The 22,213-nt window shown below is 38.6% G+C and overlaps 1 protein-coding gene across 5 annotated transcripts in view; it reads right to left on the bottom strand.

Annotated features, from left to right (window-relative positions):
* Window positions 1-22,213, bottom strand: part of TBL1XR1 (TBL1X/Y related 1) — a 110,851-nt gene that overhangs the window by 17,355 nt on the left and 71,283 nt on the right. For 2 of the 5 annotated variants that reach the window (XM_057411571.1, XM_057411575.1), the window contains exon 3: window positions 17,894-17,961. The exons of 2 other annotated variants lie outside the window; for them this stretch is intronic. The gene's annotated coding sequence lies outside the window, so the exon portion shown is untranslated. Of the gene's footprint in view, window positions 1-17,893; window positions 17,962-19,032; window positions 19,247-22,213 lie in introns of all 5 variants that reach the window. One more of the 5 variants, XM_057411572.1, reaches the window with a different exon arrangement.

Here is a 22,213-nt window from a genome sequence, read left to right as displayed (position 1 = left end):
CCTTGATTTTATTAACAGTAAATATTCAGCATGACAAATACTGTATCAGATGACACATGCTTCTGGATGACAAATTTTCAAAATATGACGCAACAGCAGTCTTTAAAACACAAAAGATAGCAGAGACTGAAAACATTTTTTTCCTAACTTTAAGCCTTATTTTTGAGAACATTCTCAAGACTTCTGACATTTGATAATCCTCATCTTTCTATGTCATCTAGTAAACAATAAAAATATCAGATCCACAACATAGTATGAAATAAGGTCCATCTCCTGTTCCTAGTATCCACCCAACACTTTTCATTAGTAGACCATCAAGGTTTTTACTCAGCCACCCACCACTATCACTTTCTCCTATGGAACTGCAGTCTGAGAAGATGAAGGACTTTCCTACTTTTATTTGACAGTTCAACCTGGAACTGATATAAAAAATGGAAACCACAGAACAGGTTTTCCTGTTCCATTTGAAATAAAAAGTTCTTGCTACATGGCTGCATGGTCAAGCAACTCACCACTGTTCCCCAAAGTGGGAAACCAGTGAACACAGCAATAAGCAACAACTATGAGATTATGATTGAACGAGATTATGATTTTAGAAGGCATATAAGGAAGAAATTCTTTACTGTGAGGGTGGTGAGGCACTCGAATGGGTTGCCCAGGGAAGTTGTGAACGCTCCATCCCTGGCAGTGTTCAAGGCCAGGTTGGACAGAGCCTTGGGTGGCATGGTTTAGTGGGAAGTGTTCCTGCCCATGGCAGGGGGGCTGGAACTAGATGATTTTAAGGTCCTTTCCAACCCTAACTATTCTACAATTCGCATTACAAGGCTGCCATACATATTCTTTCTAGGTACCTATTCCTAGCAAGATTTCCCAAGGGAATAGGAGAAAATGACCACACTCTCTTTCTTATCTTCTAACTTCTGAATTTTAACAGTCAATTGCAAACAAATTTGATAGTGGGAAGAGCCCTTCAAGATGTGACTTTCTACAAGTCCCATAATGTTGTAGAAGAAAGACACAATTAAACTCCTCGAGAATAAGAGGGGCTACAGGATGCATCTGGACATCAAAATGAGTGTGTTTCGTCAAAACACACGAACACTGGTGAGTCAATGAGCGCATGGACACCCCCAAACCCATCACAGCCACGTGGCCACTTCCCAGCTAATAGCCAGGAGTAAGAGGGAGGGCAGCAAACACTGCCCGCTTTGTTTGGAGCAGGACCAGGAAAAGTAACACAGCCCAAGAGCTGCACAGGGAGGGCTCAGACCCAGTAGGGGCCGGTGGGAGAGCTAGGGTTATCCTGCAGGGAAAAATCAGGGGTTGTAAACGATGCTGGATGTTTTCACAGAAACCCAGGTTTCATGCTTACAAAGCAGTTTGAGCATACTGTGCTGCCAAAGGTAAGAAAGATGGGTTTAGTTGACTAAAGAAATAAATATAAATACAGAGCTACTTGAATCCATCTCATTTCTACATGAAAAAATAATTGATGAAGTGCAATAGCTTCTAGACAGTGCAACACAACTTGCAAAGAAAGGTGCTTTGATACTCTAGCCACCCCACCCCTCCACAGCCCCAGTGTTGTCTGACATACAAGGTATACCTGCCAAACTACAACATACCTTGATGGCTTGTTTATTGAGCAGTGTGTGAAATGAATGTAATTTTTAGTCATTTCATGTATTAGCAACCGATTCTGCCATGTGCAGGACCAAACATTTTATTTAGCAATGTTTTCTTGTCACACCTGGCGTAAACTATCTTCAAGACTGCTTCTTAGAGAAGTTCTGTATGAAGAGAAACAATATTCTTCTTAGGAAGAAAAAAAGGTAACTGTATTTCAGAAGACTTGTAAAGAAGCCTTTTTATATTACATATGTGCACAAACAGTGTATTTCATAGATCTGTTACTGATTTTTGAAATCTTGCTGCATCATTGAAAAGGTAGATCAAAATGCAGAAATCAGATGAAAATGCCATTTGGTACACAGAGATGACCTGAGTTTTTAATATAAAATGGGCCCCCCCACTCAAAGCAGAATTGTGGAGATGCCACGTAATTTCACCCATTATGTAGCTGGATAGCTAAAAAGCTAACATTTTGCTTGTCTGTCAAAAGCGTTATTCAACCTGTCCAAGTCAAATGAGTACCACTTTTCAAGGCAAGCTCACAGTGTTTTCCAGAAGATGCTTTGGTAAGGCAAGGAGTACTGCCACATGCCGTCCTGCCCGGCTATCAAGAGGTGGCAGTGCAACACTGGCTTTGGTACCCTAAAGGCCAGAAAATAGAAATGTGGTCAATAAATACACAGCTTGCCTGATGAGGACATGAAACCAAAAAGGCCTCAAAGGCTCCAGTTTTTTACCACGATATTGCTTTATCCATTATTTTTTATGCATATTTAAATTTTGTGAAAATATTTCTGTATTTATCCCTCATCACAGGCCCAGTCATTCAGCCCTGGAGACAACCATCACTCAGCTATCACGCAGTCAAGGGAAGTGAGGAATTGCGAAGAGATCAAGCAAGCAACACCAAACCACCTTCCTGCCCATCCCGAAAGTAAACTATCACATTAAAGAGAAAATAGAGCAAAAATACAGATAGCAGAGGATACAATAATTATTTCTGCTTGACAAACTTTGAATTGATACCAGGCTTGATTCTGGCTGCTGGGCTTATGCTGCCAACCCTTGAAAGCAAGGGCTGAGCCAAATACCCCAACAAAGGGCTCTGCAACATAGCCACCTCCAGCCTCAGGACAGACTTTGCAGACAGATGAAGAAGCAGGTCGGAGCTGCATGAACCCCATCACATATTATGGGGAAGCTGCTGCTGCTTCTAGCCCTGGGAACCATGCTGCCTTCTTCTTCGTTCACAACTTCCTGGGATGTAACCAGCAGGAACAACCTGAGACCGTGGCAGCAAGAGGATGATGGAGAAATGGAGCAGAGGCAGGATGGGGAAGGGACCCACTGACCCCAAGGCCACCAGCCATGTTGCTCTCAGTGCTCAACACGCATAGCCTCCCCTTCATGCTGAAGTTACAACTTACCAAGGATGTCTGCCAAATTAAAAACAGTAATGGGAAAGAAAATAAAACCGCTAACCTATGAACCACGTGAACAACAGTTTCCCTAATGCCCCAACGCAGCCCCAGGCTTTGTTTGGGAGGTGACAGAGAAGATTTCTTCGTGGTGTCATGTAAATGGAAACATAAACACGAACAGAGGAGGAAAGGCTGAAAATAAGTAGAGAAGAAAAAAAAAAATTTACCTTTATGTATGCACCCATGCATGTACACACTCCACGTACTAAAAAATCTACTTCATTAATGTTGGTTTATTTTCCCTAACTCCCCTATTTATATGTGCAATCAAGTACTTATTTTTGGTACTTAATAGATATTAATATTGCTTTTTATTTTAGATACAAGAACTAAATAACCAAAAGGACAGAAAAATAAGCCAAAAATAACTAGATGTGACACATGATTCCTATCAGTCTTAAATTTCTAGCCTAATTTGCAAAGCCCATTAAAAATATCTCATAATATCTCTATGCCCCAAATCCACCCTGAAAATAAAACAAGATCCTTGAGGACCTTTTTTCTGGCCCTTATAAAAATTCCAAGTCTTCATCCAAACATTCCATGAATTTACAGGAAACACAGAAAAGTATGATGCACCCACACTACTAGCTCCAAGCATGCTTTTAAAGGAAATCTCTCCCACTTGCCGCTACTTTTGTTTTGCACATTGGAGCAGTCACAGTGCATGTGAAGTAGATTCTTTATCAGTACAAGTAGGATTAAAACAAACAAGCAGAATTAAAACATGGGTTAAAAAAGGATGTGCACACAGGCTTACAAATCATACCCATATTGGTCTCAGGCTTCCAGTCCCTAGGACCACACCAGGATCGATATTAATTGCTCAAAACAGAGCCCACTTCCACACACCTCAGTCTCTCAATCCACACATGTCACTGCAACATTCAGCAATGCCACAGTGCCAATGAAACTGTATTACAGCATAGCTAACCCATCACCCTGTTCTCCCTCAGTCATCTGAAACCACTGATTATTTGTAGGATCCCCAGCCAAACCCAGCACAATCCCCTTCCTAAGCCTGTGGTTTGTAACACCACTGTTCAATTAGAATCAGCATAGTACCGAGATACTCCAGGTAACTTTTAATGTTGCAATAGAAAGTCTCTGAACTCCCAAAATTTATCAGGCATAAAACGTATCAGCCATAAAAGTCAATTGTCTATACAGATGCTGGCCTCAACATCTACTCAAGAACTAGATGTACCACAGGACAGAACAGACTAACTCTCTGCTTTAGACAAACCAACCCACCCATTCCAACTCTGAATACATTTCAGAAATCCTACAAGAAGTCATTTAGAAACTATTTTTTTTCAAACGAAATGAAGTTTCTTGTCCCAAAGCCAACATACCAACTCTGACTTAGCTTCTTTAGATGCAGAGCAGTCCTGTGGAGAAGGACTTGGGGGTGCTGCTCAATGAGAAAATGAACATCAGCCGGCTTTAGTGTGCACTCGCAGCCCAGAAAGCCAACCATATCCTGGGCTCCATCAAAAGGAGCGTGACCAGCAGGTCGAAGGAGGTGATCCTGCCACTCTACTCTGCTCTTATGAGACCTCACCTGAAGTATTGTGTGCAGTTCTGGTGTCCTCAACATAAAAAGGACATGGAACTGTTGGAACAAGTCCAGAGGAGGGCCACGAGGATGATCAGGGGACTGGAGCACCTCCCGTATGAAGACGGGCTGAGAAAGTTGGGGCTGTTCAGCCTGGAGAAGAGAAGGCTGTGTAGAGACCTCATAGCAGCCTTCCAGTATCTGAAGGGGCCTATAGGGATGCTGGGGAGGGACTCTTCATTAGGGACTGTAGTGACAGGACAAGGGGTAACAGGTTAAAACTTAAACAGGGGAAGTTTAGATTGGATATAAGGAGGAAATTCTTTCCTGTTAGGGTGGTGAGGCACTGGAATAGGTTGCCCAGGGAGGTTGTGAATGCTCCATCCCTGGCAGTGTTCAAGACCGGGTTGGACAAAGCCTTGGGTGGCATGGTTTAGTGTGAGGTGTCCCTGCCCATGGCAGGGGGGTTGGAACTAGATGATCTTAAGGTCCTTTCCAACCCTAACCATTCTATAATACTATGATTCTATGATTCCACAGAGCAAAAATGCACCTATGTATTTCTATAATAAGCCTACTGTAACTCAGACACATAGGTGTCGCAGAGACTTCTCCATCCCTTGAGAACCATTCTACACTTTCATACCTGGGATAAAATTTACAAGTAAAATCCATTATAATGAGATTAGGTTGCACTATCACAAGCACTGGCTCTGCAGACTAATGGAAGCCCAACAGTACAAAAATGATTGCGTTTCTGACAAATTATTATTCTACTCCGCAAGCTCATGCTAGCTTTGTACTCTTCTTCCAGGTTCACGCCAAATGCTGGAGAACAGATGCCACCTGATATGGCTCTTGGCCTAATAGATGTTTTGTTTCTTTCTTTTTTGTTGTTTTTTTTTAAATAAACAAACCTGAACTAGCAGAAAAAGTTCGTACATCAGATTAGTGCCCTGTATCTCTCAATCATGGTTTTATAACATATAATAAATCTAACTGTAGCAAATCTATTATATCATCAAACAACAGCTTAAGAAAGTAATACTTCTGCAGTTTTAGGTGGGCTTTAACAGGTTCTAATTAGGTAGGATAACAGAAAAAACAGGCAGGCTGCTGTGAATCATACTTCCCTGAAACACACCAATCATTAGCTTGATATCAAATGTGGTAAGTTAAAGGGAACAGATAATGCTCTGGGCAGCTCTGAAAAATGTTCAGTGTTCAGATATAAACAGAAGTGTGGCTACAGAAACAGCAAATCCCCTACAACAGAAATTTTGCCGCTAGTCCTTTTATTTTTCCTTCTTTCACAAAAAATCCAGATAAATAAAAAAGCAAGTTACATGACCCAACCTCCCCAACCCCCTGAAATTGTGTACATGTTCTCTGGAAAGTTTTATTACAATTCTGCTTTACATCTGTATTACCTCTCTCAAAAATAAAAATGAAGTCCTGCACGTGATACACAATTCCTGTTCATTGCACTTTGTAACTAACACTGGATCCCCTCAGCCTGGCAAATCTACCTGCCGAGTTGAACAGCTAAGTGCTTGCTGTCATGGTGACTCAGGAGACAGACAATACACCATAGCTCAGGAAAGTGCTGATAAAACTGCATCCAGGTTGATTAAGACTGTGAGGCAGCAATGCCAAGTCTGCTTGGATTTATCAAATCAGAGGTGCTGAATAAAGTGAAAAGGGTGCTATTTAAGTCCAGCCACTCAGACCAGGTGAACTCCTGGATGCGTGAGGTTTCAAAAGGACTTAATTTGGGTACCAAATCTACCAAGTGAGTACCTTACAGAAGTGGAGTTTTAAACCAGGACTCCACGAAACACTGCTGTTGGTGGCTGATGCTGTCCGAAAGCGTTCTCCAAAGACTCTTCCCAAGATGTGATGTGTCTACCCCAAATAGCTGCTGAACTCAGTAAGACTATATTCAAAGTAGAGTTATGCATAGCCCTTTAGAAATAGTTTATAAAAGAAAACTCGTAAAATAACTTGGTGGTTCCTGTATGCCAAGCAGACAGTGTATGACCAATGTTGTATGTCCTTCTGTGTAAGAATTTATTAGACATCCATTTCAATCAAAAGAACATTTTCTCATACTTTAAAAAGAAGGAAAAAAAAAAAGGTTGAGTTTTCTTTAACCACTTCAACTGATTGCTCTAAACACTCCTATTTCACATCTTCACTTTAGAGATAAGGTGTGATACTGCATTGGGCACAATACAAATGAGCCTTTATTAAAGTTCTACTATCCGACAATCTGCAATTAGTTCTTTCTAACCTTCTGAATTTAAAGGAAAATGATTTTTAACTTAAATGTACAAGCTTTGCTGTAATATATCTCAAAATGAAAGTTATCTTATTTTCTGCATTTTTACCTATATCTAAATTGCTATTACTTAAATGTGCCTTTTTTTATTTTAAGATTCAATAATCTCTGTCAAAAGTGAACTTGCAAAAAAACTAAAAAAAATAAAAAATCTGTACTTCTACCTAGTGAACCTTCTTACTGATTTCCCCAATGATCAAGCTTTACTAGTTTTCCTTCTAGCAATTTAAACTACAGGATGCTTCTCATGTTCTAAATACTACTTTGCTTTTAATCTCAAAATACAGCTCCATTTCCAAATACTAAAAAAAATACTTTTTCCTCTCCTCATCTGAATTGTTTTCCTTAGCTCAGGCGATAAATATTTGTATTCTGTACTTCAGCTTTAGTGACCCAATTTATGGCAACAGCCTCTGTCTTTCTGTGCCAATTTGAGAGTATGAAGCATACAAGATGACAAAGTCAGTCTGAAATTTTCTGAAGAACAAGAATTACAGCCCTGAAAGAAAGAAAAAAAAAAAAATTGCCCAAACCACCCAAAACCTTAGCTAAATATACTGCCTACTTATCTGATTACTCAAGTCCCCAGAAATGCCAAGTGCAGTCCTGAGTACTATTACAAAATAAGCTGCAGATGAAGCCCATTTGTTAGTTTTGCCTAGAGCAAAGTAGTATTTAATTACTGAACTATGAATCTCCTCCCCAAAGTCATATGCTGCATGACCCAGGAGACCGGGATTCCGGATGTTTCTGTAGAGAAACAAGCCACAGTATATTCGGTATCATATTTCCAGGGCTATGGCTACAAAGCTGCAAAGTTCTATGCTTTCTAGAGTCTTCCTGGACAGCTATATGGTATTTTGCAGTGATTCCTGGCTGCCATATTCTGTAAATGCCTAAACTGACTAAAGAAGACTAAAGGATATTTCTGGTACCGACACTTTATTCAGCACTCTCTAGCTTCTTAAACATCTTTTTTATCTTGTTATAGTGCAACACAAAGAGAAATGAAGTGCTTAGGGGAGACATTTTTCTCCTTATTTCCTGTATTTGAATAGCAAATGGTTACTGTATATTAGTATTTTAAAGACCTTACAAAAGTTTGGGGAACAATGAAAACAGACATCTCTTTCCAGACACAACTCTTCTGCATGACAATTACAACCCTATTGAAATGGAGGTAGTAGGGATACATCTTTCTTGAGAAGCAAATATGCTGTTCCTCAAAATTTAAAAGACAAACCTATCTGCTCAGCACATGAACCCATATTCCAGTAAAATCACCAGCAGAAGAAAATCCTGCCTCAATTTTGACTACTTCATCAAAGCCATTCTTCCCCAAATTCCCACAAGATCCCAAGCATCGCATCTCATCTCACTCCCCTGGGGGCAGCTAAGGGGTCTGTAAGCAGAGCCTGTTAATCACAGACTCACTGATGCAGGCAAATTAGGATTAAATTAAAACTGTTCAAAAGTAGTAGTTAAAAAGCTAAATCACCACCCTCTTTCAATACTTGAATAATTTTTAGAGTGCTCCAGGAAATATAACCAAATGCTATGATATTCTCCTTAATAAAACACCTCATCCAGGCTAAAGGCATTTTGTTGGAAAGAAGGAAGCCACAGCTTGATGGGATGACCTACAGGGTTAGACTGTCCTACCTGCACAGAAGTTGGGCAGATGTCCACAGCAGAAAAACTGGAAATGCAACATTTGTAAAACTGATCAGAAACAGATAGCTTCTGATCCATGACCAGAATTAGCACAGCTACCTGGGAAAGCAGCAGTACAGGTTCAGCCAGTACTCATTATTTCACAAGATGTCCTGCAAAGTCAACATTCTAGGCTCTGTATGCTAAATATACTTAAGTCTGTAATGGAGAGGGAAATACCAAACAAATGCTTGTTGTTACTCCAGGGAGAGGCATCTGTTCCCCCAAAAGGAAGAATTTTCTTATTGGTGGGGTCATCAAAGAAACAGTGGCAATGTCAAGCAGGCTGTAGTTTCCATTCTTAGGTCATTAGAAAGTTGTCCCTTTAGACAGAATCCTTCAGGAACACCTAATTTAAAATTGTTAACTGGTGCTTAATAACTGGTGTTATTTATGTGCTAAAATAACGGCATACTAATATTCTCTGGACCTAGATACAGAATAACAGTAGGTTGCTGGAATCAAATACAAGAAAGACAAAAACTGGAAGAAGAATTATCGCTATGTTGTTTAAAATCCCATGCAATGTACCTCCTTGGCAAGCACCCAGTTCTAAGCATACAACTATATGACTTCTAATTTCCCATGCTGCATTAAAGCCTTAGCAAAAAAATTAATTATGGATGAATGTGGGAACACACCCATTAATCGTTGCTTGGATCAAACTGTGTAAAAATTTCAGAGAAAATAATGGATTGAGAAGAGCTCTTGAGTCAGTCAAAATGAGCCCTATCAAGAGCTTCTGCTGAGATTAAGGTAGGGGAGCAGCAATGTCCCAGAAATGCCTTCTATTTGTGACCATGCACCACTGAAAATAAGTATAAGAATTATGTTTTGAGCTTTCTGATCAAAAATGTGTAGAAATTAAACTGTTAAACAGAGTTAAAGATCGCCACACTGTGCTAAGTTTCTGCTCTTAGCTGATTTATTCTCATTTTCACTGCTGGAAAACCCGCCAAATAACACGGCCTGTAAGCCTGATCAAGAACATAGCATTTTTCCAATACATTGTTCCTGATGTTCCCACAATAGATCATTCAAGGCTCTAAGGGACTGCGTCAATTAAATTGAATGATGTCGTCGCCTGCTGGTACATAAATGCAAAGGCAAAGCTGAGGGGGTTTATTTTCAAAACAGGAGACATTGATCCTGTGACAATGTTCCATTACCCTGACTTTATTTCTGTTAGAGACAGTGATTACATCTACATCAATTGCTCTAGCTGATGGATACTGGTGCACTAACAGTGACACAGTTTTTCACTATGCTGCTGCTTCTGACCTGCATACTGATGGCTTACAAAAAATGATTCATTCTGAGCTTGGACTGATGCTACTTACTTATCAGTGGAAAACTACTGAAGATTGGGCAGACTTTCATAATTAGTCAGTTTTCAACTATTTGTGGTTTTGGCTTGGTTGGTATGTGTATTCTGGAAATCTCATTGTGGAACAGTGATTAGTGACCATGTAGCCTGGCCTGATTATGTTTGTTATGATTAAAAAGTTTATATTGCTACCTGATGGTAATAAAACAGCATAGGTAGTTTTATAAGCATCTGTGGAAAGATATCTCTGCACACCTACAATAGCATCTCTATTTTGACTGGGGACTTTTTCATACAGATGTATAGACTCTTCTTCCATTTCCCCATACCGTTACCCTTTTACAGTTTCTATCCACTGTACCTACCATCTTTCCCAAGCTGGTAATCCATCTTCTGGGCTTTCATCTCAATTTGACATACGATCTTCAGCCTGTGGTCACACACTTGCCCTGGTTTTCACCTCTTCACTATGCACTGCCTACATGTACTCTGCGCTCCTGAATTCATCTCTCCAACCACATTCAAGAGTGCTGCCTTTATCTGTACAACCTTCAGGCACTTCTTTTCTACATTCTTCTTTCACCACTTCTCCATTGCTACACAAGTTGCTAACATTTTGCACAAATAAACTCTGATGGTTGAAAAAAATTCAATTAATCTTTAGAACAGTGATTTCTATTCCAACTAAGCCCTGTTCATTTTATTTGTCCGTGTTTGTTTAGCCTTGTGCCCTCAGTCATGTCCTGAAGTGCTTGCAAGAGAAAGGCCTTTGCCAGACTCGCTTCAGTGTATTTACCACAATGGGTTCCCTCTTTCTTGGTTTGCAAGGTTTTTTAATGCTGCCATAACAACAACAAATTGAGGTTATACCTACATAGAATAACAGCACAGCGGAGGTTGGAGTTAGCAGCATCAGATCGAGTGCAGAAACCGGAACAGCAGCACGCCTGCCAGAGCCAACCAACATCTTCTCATGGCACCCCTCTGCACCATGCTAACACCTATAACTCACATTAAACACACGGCTGGGTACCTCTTTGGTGAAGCCCATTCCACACTGCACATCTGTAGTTTTTTCCATAACCAAAAGTAAGACAAAAAGACCCCAAGTCTTCCTCTGCAGTATGCCCTGGTGCTCACGAGGCTGAGCATGTGGGGAACCAAGCAGCCTCTGCCTAGGAGAACCAACTGCATTCAAATGAACAGCAATGCATTTTGGTAGAGTCTAAGTTTTTAAGCACTCTTTAGAGGCCACCACTGCCTCATGGCTTTGAATTGTGTCTTTTTGGTGAAATGAGAGGTTTTAATGTTTTATTAAGGTTGCTATCATTATTTAGGCAATTATCCTGAATTTCTGCATGTCTCTGGGACCTCATTTGTCTTTCCAGTGAACACCCTAAATCAAAACTAGGACCAAATGCACTTAGATCAGTCTGGCCACAGACAGCTACACGAACAGGACATTTTCCAACAAAGGGATCCACTCATTCACTTGCCCTGCCCTTGGCATATGAGCCTGAACACTCTCACCTCAGGTTTTTTAGCACCTACAAAGCTAGTATTAAGTGCAGATTTTATTTTCAGCACAGAAGTTGACAAAACTACCCTATAAATAATACTAACTATAGAAAAAGAGCAAGAGAAGCATTTCCTGCAGTGGAAGATCCAAGGGAAGGGGTTGCTCTCTGGGTGTGAGCATCTTCCCTAACTCCTACATTATTTTAGAAAAGATCTTGGATTGTCTGACACAGCACGTAACTTCTGTAGTGCTGGGGATATAAGCATGTGATTTGATTAGGGGAAAAAAAAAAAAAAAGAGACACAGTAACAAGGTGTTCTGTTCACAGAGCAGGTGAAGAGGGTTTGATCTATTCTAAACAGAAATAAACCTATCTTATTTCCCCATTGTTAAGCCTAGTCTTATATGGCTTTCCTGTGAGAAAAGAAGTTCTGGAATTATGTACTCTGACAGCATCTAGTTTGGGGATAACAAATAATTCTTCTGAAATTCCTATGTGAGCATAGGAAAGCTGCCATCTTTTTCCTAAGGCAGATGTTCTGTTGAATACTAACAGCTCCAAGTCTGCTGCTTCTGAAAAAATGAATGATGAAATGTAAAACCCCTGTGAGGAAATACCATCATGGGGTCAAAAAAAGAAACCCAAGCAACCTCACAAGACACAGAGATGATCCTTCAGTTGCAATTCATTACAATTTCAAGTCAAGAAAATATAAACTCTTAACAAGGAAGGATATCTCCAGTTTTAGTGGCCAGTAATCAAAGCACCTACATCAGAATTTGCTACTTACTGAAAAGAAGGCCATATATATTCATTTATTTTTTAATCTGGGATGAAGAAAAAGCAAACAGCACCCTTCAGATAGGGAAGGCAATGAATTAATTGTATTAAGAATGCAGGGGGTTGTTGTGATTTTTGTTTTTATTAAAAGCATCTGATTACTTCTGACTACTTGGGACAAGGCAAACTTAGTCATGAGTTACGGACTCACGGCAAACAGGTAGAATAGCACTTATAAATGTTAACAGTAGAAATGCTTTGTACTTTAGACATGGTTTTCTCTATTAACAGATATTAAACATGTTGAGAATCTAACTGCAGTTGGTCAGCAGAACTTGGTATTGAAAATATGTGCTAACATTCATCATATTTAGTGCTTGTAGTTCTCTACAGCTATGAAAGATATCCTAAAGTCTCAAATAAATTTAATATAAACTGACAAGTTCTTTCTAGCCCCAAGATGTTCACCTCAAAAGATTTAAGGACACATAACTCCTGACTGTCTGCAGCATTATGCATGAACAGAGAGTTTTAAAGAAAGCTTAAGAAAGTTTACCCTCAGATTAAAAATTCAACTCCTTCCTTTACCCAAGCATTTTCACATCCAGCCCTGTTTACTAAAGCTGCCTGAAATGAGCCCGTGGGACTCTGCAGGTGAATAACCATTATGAGTTCAGGACCTTTACAAATAAAAATTAAAGGTCATCCCCCCCACACACACACGCACAAAACCAAAAGTAGACAACATGCTTCTGCAATTGGACATATGAATGTAAAAAACCTGTGAATCTACATTAGGTATGTCTACTCCCACACACCTCACTATCCCTGCCTTATTAGATTGCCAATCTGCAAAATCAGGCATCCATTCTTTCCTTACAACTACTCTGATACCACCTACAACACAACTTTCTTTTATTCCCAAATAAAACCCAAATGCAACAACAGTATTAAAAAGGCAAACAACAGCTCTGAATCTTTGAAAGGTGTCTGAACATCTTTGCTCAAGAATAATCAAATTGCAGTGCCTGAACTTAAATGACAGAAACTAGTTACCAAACAAGATCAAGTGCAAAAAGGTTGTATGAAACCATTTTCACCCCAGCTTTTTTTTTTTTAATTAAAGACTAATTAGCAGGAAGAAATTATTAAATCAGACCATACCTCACAAAAGAGATGTATTAATTAAGATTTAATGCTTACAAATTAATTTTAGAAAAAGGACGGTTAAAGTGGATCCAGGAATTAACCACTTACTTTGGCACCTAAAGATTTAACCTCAGATGGACTTTGAAATTGGGTAGCTAAATTTACCAGAAGCACCTAAATCACTTAGAAGCCTTATTGGAATTGACTTCTAACGAAGAGCAGGATGTGAAGTGTCTGCCTCTTCTAGCAAGTTGATGTGCCTCTCAAAACCCATGAAATAAATTAAAACACAAACACTGTCTGACAAACATGATTTCTGGTATGCAAAGAGTCAAAGCTGCTCTTATCTGCTCAATTTAAATCATGTATTACTCAAGTAAGAGTTTAATATCCATGATCTTAGCTCTCCTTAAGGAGACCAGGCACAGCCACTCCAGAACATGACTGATTGCAGCCACAGACAATACGTAATAATTCATTTGTCTTCAGTTGTGACACAGCGTGATCAAGTACTTGTCCTATTTTCTATTTACAACCTAAAATAACAAAAATGTGAGAGCAGTGTAAAATTCTCAATTCTTCTTTTATTGCCATATATACCAATCTGCAATACACATACAATCTGTTAAGATGTTATCAAAAAATAAAGCAACAACAACCCAAGCAACACCTCAGAGATGTTGTACCAGCCAATGCAGCTGGTCAAGCAGGTGTGTGCCTGAGGCAGCTCTGGAAATGAGCAGCCTAGAGGCAGGTTAAAAAGGGTGCTGGTATAGGTTGTAAGGGCAAAATACTGCTTTACTTCTACTGAAATAAATGACTGGGAAGATTGAGCATTCCCAGTCCACCGTTCTGTCATTGCTGGCCTCTCACGGCTGTCACTGCCTCTGCCACAAACTGTCCAGGAGGCAACGAGACAATAACCAAAGAATGAGAGAGGCAATGAATTGACTTGCATAACCCCTGCCTCAGATTCCACTGGACACTCAACTACACAAGAAGTTGAGCTGCAGACCTGAGACCCTTGCCAGGACAGAGGTAAACAAAACCACCTCTGCTATGTTAATTGCTTTCGATGTGGACATTCAATCACCGCATCTTTATCGTGCCTCCAAAGGTTTGTCTAGGCATTAAGCTGGTGCCCCTTCCTGCTTCCAGCAGCTGCTTTTTTTTTTTCTCTAAATGAAGCTGTATCAAGGGTCTTTTGGCAGAATATTAAGAACAGCATATGTGCTGGGGCGATATGCCTGTAATACATGGAAGAGACATGCAATACAGTCATCATCCTTGATCAGATCTTCCATACCCTGCAATATATCTTTTTTTTTTTTTTTTTTTTACTGAGAGCTGTTCCAATATCTAAATCACCAAGAATAGTCTTTTACAGAATGCCCTGAAAAAAAAAAGCTTCTTTGCTTGCTAGCTGAAAATGGAATATTTTAACTCCATTGAGCTAACTAACTCGAACTAAGTGACTAAGGACAACTCTAAATGAATGCCAAGTTCTGATACTTCATCAGAGTTTAAGCCTACAAGCATATTTATACTACTGCGAAGAAAAAATTCCCAGAGCTCCAATGAACATGCCTGCCATAAGACAGCCCCAGACTGCTCCTGAACATTGTAGTCATCTGTATCTGTGGAAGCAACTGCACTGATGTTCTTAGAAGATTAAAGAAGCGTGATGTTCTTATTGCTAATTTAGCACTGTGCAGACAGTCTGACTAGTAAAAGAAACCTGAACACACCTGTAGAGGGATGTACAACGAGACTGAAAAAAAAGTATTAAAAGACAGTTTAAAAGAACACTATTTTTGTTTTTCTGTATAGAACATGGGATATAGAAAAGCTATACCGAGGCAGCCTGCTGTATATAAAGTTTCTGTTCTGGAGGGAAGCATCCTTTGAAGCTGTATGCAAATGCTTGCATGAATGCCTAGACACATGCATAAAACCCTTAAAATTTAAAACTGTTGGCTTTATACAGCAGAAGTAGAGTCTGCTGAAGAAACCCTTATCAAATGGGCTGAGAGTCACAAAGGATCCAATTAAGATAAGAAGTTCAAACCCAGGACATTTCCTCTTCTTTCTGACTGCTCAGGACAACATCAGACATCTGCTCTCACTAATTTTTTAATTAATGCCCTTTGAAGCAAACTATTCAAAACCTGAGGATACATCATCTGCGTAATAGGATAACTCCCTCTCCCCCACTAGAAGGGTCTATTTTGAATTAAACAGTCTTCTCTACTGGTGCAGCTGGAAAAATGATCATAGCTTTGTGTAGAGAAAAGTTTTGCTTAGTCAAGTTAAAACATCAGCAGATGGAAATACACCGTGTCTTATAACTGCAGGCTACCATTACATAGGCAGCTGCACTGAAATGGTCTTCAAATTGTCCCACAAATGACCTTTACTGTATCTTTTGCAGAATTAAGCAATCACAGGAACTAATTCTGCTAGTTCAGATTTAAACAAATTAGATAGGATGGCTTTTCACAAAAAGAAATGCTCCATATTAGGTTATCTTTACTTTACCTCAAACACCGGAATAACAGGTTCCACACATGGAAAATTCTGCTAACCCATTTCCAGTAATAGAAGCATTATTTGAAAATAAGGTAGAGAGGAAGAAGTCCATGACTTCTCCACATGACATTATACTTTAATAAGCACTGCACAAATTGCTCATAACATTCTGAAAAATTTTCAGCATTTCTCAGACTCCAAAGAGCTCCGATCATCTTTCTTTTCTTACAATATTTATAAAGCTGTGATGTCTTGTCTTTGCAGAATTGCCGTTTAACATTCTTGAGTAATGGTTCTCAAAACTTCACTATGCCATTTCTCTCACCTAAACCTGAAAGCTTATTTTCTTCCACTCCAAGATTTAGAAACTCTAATGTAAGCCTACATGCATGATTTGTGCATGCTCAAGGTATAATGTACCTACAGAGCAGGAAACCATATAATGTGAATAGTACAGTGCCCAAGCACTTTAGATAGACCAATCTAATGCAATGACAGCAGGGAAAATGGCTTCAGTCTTTACAGCAATTCACTTGCATCTTCAAATAGCACCTTTTGCTTCCCTAATTTATCAGCCTCCAGAGGCTCCTCAAGCAAGCCCCCCTCCCACCCAAATCTCCAACACAGAAAGACATACTACCAGCTTCTTAGGTTGAATAGAGAGTCCCATTAAGAATTTCTTGCGAACCCCACCTCGTTTTTAGGAAACAGTAAAGAGCTTGTGAAAGTATACATAGATACTGATCAACCCAGAAGATTATTTAAACATATTCTAGTCCCATTGACTTCAATTGCTTAAGTGATTTGTTGGAGCAGAGCCAGTACAACAGTTACCTACAAGAGGAAGGACATAAAGTACAGTCAGCAATATCCTTCTCTACCTTGTGAGGGGTCTACTTGCAATATAAGGTTTGTTAAAACAAATTGCCTTTGAGTACCTTCTATAGACCTAAGATAGTACACTAATAGAGCTTGCCAAAAACCTTAAGGAAATGTGATTAAAAAAAAAAAAAGGAAGAAAAAAGAAAAGACATCTGCTACACCCACAAGACATTTGTTAAATTACAGTATATATTAAAGATTCTACAGATACAAATGTAATTATCAGTTATCCACTGCTGAAAGAACAAATACTCAATTGTGCTCTTGCAAAATACCTAAGCATGGCTGTCTATAGACTGGTTCAGAACCAATCTTGCCTTTATTAGAAAAAGTAACTCTGGCCATTTGGAGAAGAGACAAGAAAATACGCTTAAGGAAAGTGTGCAAAATCAAAAGAAACCATAGAGAGACTGCAGATACATACATTTAAAGAAAACAATCACAAAGTCGTACATTAAATTTAAGACAAGGAGACTAGTCACAGCTCATGGTCTGGGTATTTGCCCTCTGAACCACATATTCAAATTTTCCTTTAGGAAGCCAAGCTTTTAGTACTCGAAAATAAAAAAGGACTATGATCAAAACACAGTATTCCCCCCCCCCCCCCCCCCCAATTTTTAAAACCTAATACACACTAAGGCAATAGTGACTCCACATTTCAAGCAGACAGTAAGACTTTTACAAGGTGCTTTGTCAAAAGGTCCATTTATTAATATCTCCATGCTGTGAATTGATGTGTTATACCACAACAACTCTCAACAAAATGAATATGGATTTACACCAGACAGTAACAGCTCCAAAAGGAGCTGTTAATGACCACTGAATAAAAGAATACTTAATGTAAAGATTCAGAGGACTGCAGAAACTGAAACCTAACAAATACTGTAAATGCATGTAATTGCAGTTACTAATACTAAATTGTACCAAACTATCAGTCCACTTTTATGACAAATAAATAGATAAATCATTGAGTGTCCTTACCAGAACTACTCTCTGAAACCCCACAAAATTGTGATGTGGCAGCAGTACAGCCCTTGGTATTACACCACCTGTAACACAAACCATATTATGATAGTTTCTATCAATATTTATTTTAAAGGATGAAAAAAGGATAAAAGCTATTTTTCTACTAGTCTTTTTATTGAAAGCATTAAAACAACATTCAGTTTCCTACTGATTACAATACACACTTAGCTAAGAAAATAATTGAACAAAAATTAAAGACTATCTTTTGATTAGTTACATTAAATTTATGTAAAAAAAAAAATAGAGGCACAGTTTCAACTCTACCCTCTTCTCATTCTTTTAGTTGAAAACAAAACCCTAGTACAGAATACAACAGTAGCTTTAAAGGAATTTCTGTTGGTTTTGGCTGCCCATATTGACAAAGGGGATCTTTATGAGAATTTCGACTAAAGTTTACAGATGGCTAAGTATTGATGCGGTAGCTTATTTTAATGTTAGCTAAAGTATAAAACTAAAATTCAATAGCCAGATTAAAAAAAAAACCAACACAAAACACAAGGCTATGATCAAACCACCCAGCGTTTTCAAAACTGACCATTTTGGATCTGAATTTAACACCAACAAACTACAAAGAACATGTGATATGAAAAAATCCTTGAAATATCCTCATGGAATTAACTTCCACAAGCAACTTAAAAATTTAAACACTCCCTATGTGATAAGAACAATTACTGATCCTATATTTGTATAACAGTGATTATTCCTACCACCAATATTCATTACAGATTAAATCATTAAAGAGCAATTTTACATAAACTAAGGGATTAAGGAGAAATCTTTGAATGTAGAGGCACAGGAATGCTATCAGGGCACCCCAAGAAAAGAATCCACACATCAAGAGAAAGTATGGCCTGCTTCAAACAACATACTGGTAAAATATATAACCCTGCCCAAAATGAAGAGGATCATGAAAACAGCAAACTATTTCCTGAATACTGAACTCTAGCCACAAAGGCTCACAAAATACATTACAAATAAGACTGAAACATCCCAAACACCTCCTTAAAACAAGGACTAAGATCAGGGAAGGCAACACATGCCTAAATAGCACATAGCATTTCAGAATTTCCATTATCTTAAAAATAATCATTGACCTCTAAGAAACCTTTCGCTATTTAGTCTGTTACTAAGCTGAATAAGACTTGAAAATGTTTCTTCCTTGTTTTGATTGAGGAACTAGAGAGTATTTTGGTCAGCAATCCTTTTCCATGTTTAAATTCCAAAGAGATTCAAATAAACTTCTTCCTCATTCCTGCAGAGCCCCTGACAGCTGAGTGGACATTAGCCTCCAAAACTACAGGAAGTGTCCTAGGCAAGAAAAGGGAGAATGCCATGAAAACTGATGGCAATAGCCTCCACAACATATAAGGAAACTCAACATTTGTTTAATTAATATTTACATATTAATTGTTCCCCTTTTCAGAATGAGAGATATCAATACTACAACCTAGAGATGTGAGAAGTAAATGCTACATAGCATCAGGTGGAGATCATCAGTTTCCTCATCATAAAAGTCAGTTTATTCATTACTGCATTCCTGAGAAAAACACTCCAGTACCACCACCCTAGCTTTAAAGTGTTCTGGTCCTCCTCTTTAACACCACTTCCTCAGAGTAGCTCACAAGATAAGTGAAAAGGGCCTGACCCTGTATGAATGTAATTTTAGTTTTCTACTAGGCTATTATGTACTGTATTTCTATGAACCTAACTCTATATATCAACTGGTTTGATAAAATTCAATTAAAAAAAAAATATCAGAAGCAAAATTTAACACACTTATACAATATTAACACTAAATGAATGATAGTGCAAAAGGCCATGGAAAGGCTATGCGGATCATGCTGGCTGAACAAACAAGAGGGAGCAATTTCAACAATTAAAACATAAAAGCTTCAAAGGATGTAAGTTTACACTAAATATTTTTCATTCATTTAAACTCTATTTCAAGCAAATAATTGATTTTGCCCCCAAAATGATGCCTAACAGGAGAAAGAACCAGAATGAGAGTGATGTAGCACACCCACCCCCCCCCCCCAAGAGAAGCTGCTGTAACAGGAATTTCTTTCCTCTCCACAACTCTCCACTGAGCATACACAAATACGCAACACACCCAAAACACCAGAAATTCATCATTACACTAGCCTCCCTATAACAGCAACAGGAAACCTGTTTACAGTTAACTAACTTGCCATGGGATGGAGAGAGCTGGGAGCTAAGCAAGAATTCAATGCACAGACAAACTTAACAGGTCTTTTAAGAATGACTGACAAAAGTAATTTGTCAAATGGATCCCAACTGCCATCTACTTCTGAAGACACTTACACCACATAATGTTACCATCAAAGAATCCACCAACTTCAATTCTTTTATCCTTCAAATTAATAAATAACATTTACGGCATGTGCCACAAAGAGTTACAGATTACATGTAAGGAATATGTTCACTTTTTTTTGTTTTAGTGACGTTAACAAAATTCGAAGCATGTAGGATAAAACCCTCACATTTAATTATATTTCTATCAGGCAATGTGATGAAATGAACAACATCACAGGGTGCCTACCTACAATCATAGGGTAGAATTTCCCTTACTACATCCAAACTTGAAACTTTCATTCTGTGGTAATGCTGTGGGTTGCTTCATAGTTACATGCTTAGTCTTTTATTTCTCTTTCTTACAAGATGCATGCCTATCTACACGTTTCAGAGAATCTGAAAAGAATCAAACTGCAAACCTGCAGTCTCATTATAGGGAAAACAAAAACAAAAAAAAGTCAAGCAGGAGGGGAAGGGCTGAAAAGATTTACAAGCCTCAGGGAGACAACAAAACCAGATAACACTGCAAAGATGGGTTCTCAAAATCATCCACAACATTTTACATGACGCTAACTGGCAAGCTTAGCAATTGTATCTGTTACTAAAATGCTCACACTCCATATGAATTTGTGCATTGTGAGCATGGAATCTTTCCCTCTGCAGCTTAAAATATCTGTGTGTATGAAAATACACATTACTTTCCCATTTCAAAATTAATTACAGAGCAGGAACTTTATCATGCTACCACCAATACCTGTGATGATGTCACATTTACACATATCACACTTATTTTGGCACACACTAGAAATAGTGATGGCAAAATTAAAAAGATTCTGTGAAAATGTCACTCTTCTCCTTGTAGTACTAGATCGGTATCGGTGAGCTTGGAGGGCTGGATACCCGAGAAGGCCACACTGGATTCACCTGCCACTAGGGCATGCTCCTTGATCAGCACGCAGTCCTATTTACCCATTTTGTGGGTGCGTTTTTTTCCACAAACTTTTTCATTTTGCTAACTGTAAGAAACACAGGGAAGAGTGTGTCTTGTACTTCTCTAAATTAAAGGAATATAACTATTCAAAAGAGACTGACTTAATCTCTTAAAACCTTCCCATGCTTTTAGCCAGCAGTTTTCATTATAGATTCTTCTCTTCCATGACTTGTAACTGAAATCTTTACTACTATTAGACTGGGACTTCTTAAGTCAATGCAAGTTTTTAAAAATAATCAAAAATTTATTTCCAACAAACAAGTAACATTTCTTTCTTGAGTGACTGTCCAGGGTTTTTGCTTATTTTGATATTAAATCACATGTAGTTAGGGGAAAAAAAGACAAAAAAGTAAATTACATGTTCATTAAAAAAGTACCGATGTGCATTTTATAAATTGAAAGTTGGCCCATTAGGGAGATAGAAATTACCTACTTTTAGGAACTATTGTTTACTGCTGCCTTCCCCACCAGGACACCTATTAATGGTATTTGATGTTGTTTTCTTTCCATATTACTATAACAGAGGCTGCTACTAAGGCGATGAAATGTGCATGTAGAGAAAAAGAATTCAGTACAAACTGACATTATATAAAAATGTCTTTCTCTTGAACTTAAAGAAATGCATACATTTGGATCTTCAGAGAGCTCAAAGCATGAATAAGGCCTTATTTTCAGTCTTTCCTATGAGTGCAGCATAATTTCTGGTCTGCTTCTCATTCTTCATTTGCATAAACCCAAATGTTATCAGCGAGATATTTGATCTGCTTGCTACAACTTATTCCTTCTAATCCCTCTATTTCAAAGACCATCCAACCAACAAATGTCACCAGCAGAGAAACTGAAATCCAAGCAATGTGTTAACAAAATAAGGGTTGGTTCACATACAAAAAACATTTGCCTTCCCATTTTGACTCTGTAAACAGCACCACAGATCCCTTTTTTGCCACACCAGAGAAAAACACACAACTAAC

This window comes from Pezoporus wallicus, unplaced genomic scaffold (genome assembly GCF_028554395.1).
Source record: "Pezoporus wallicus isolate ANWC-B61680 ecotype Strahan unplaced genomic scaffold, APGP_CSIRO_Pwel_v1 contig_6899, whole genome shotgun sequence".
Lineage (NCBI taxonomy): Eukaryota > Metazoa > Chordata > Aves > Psittaciformes > Psittacidae > Pezoporus > Pezoporus wallicus.
This window is presented reverse-complemented; position numbering and strand designations above follow the sequence as displayed.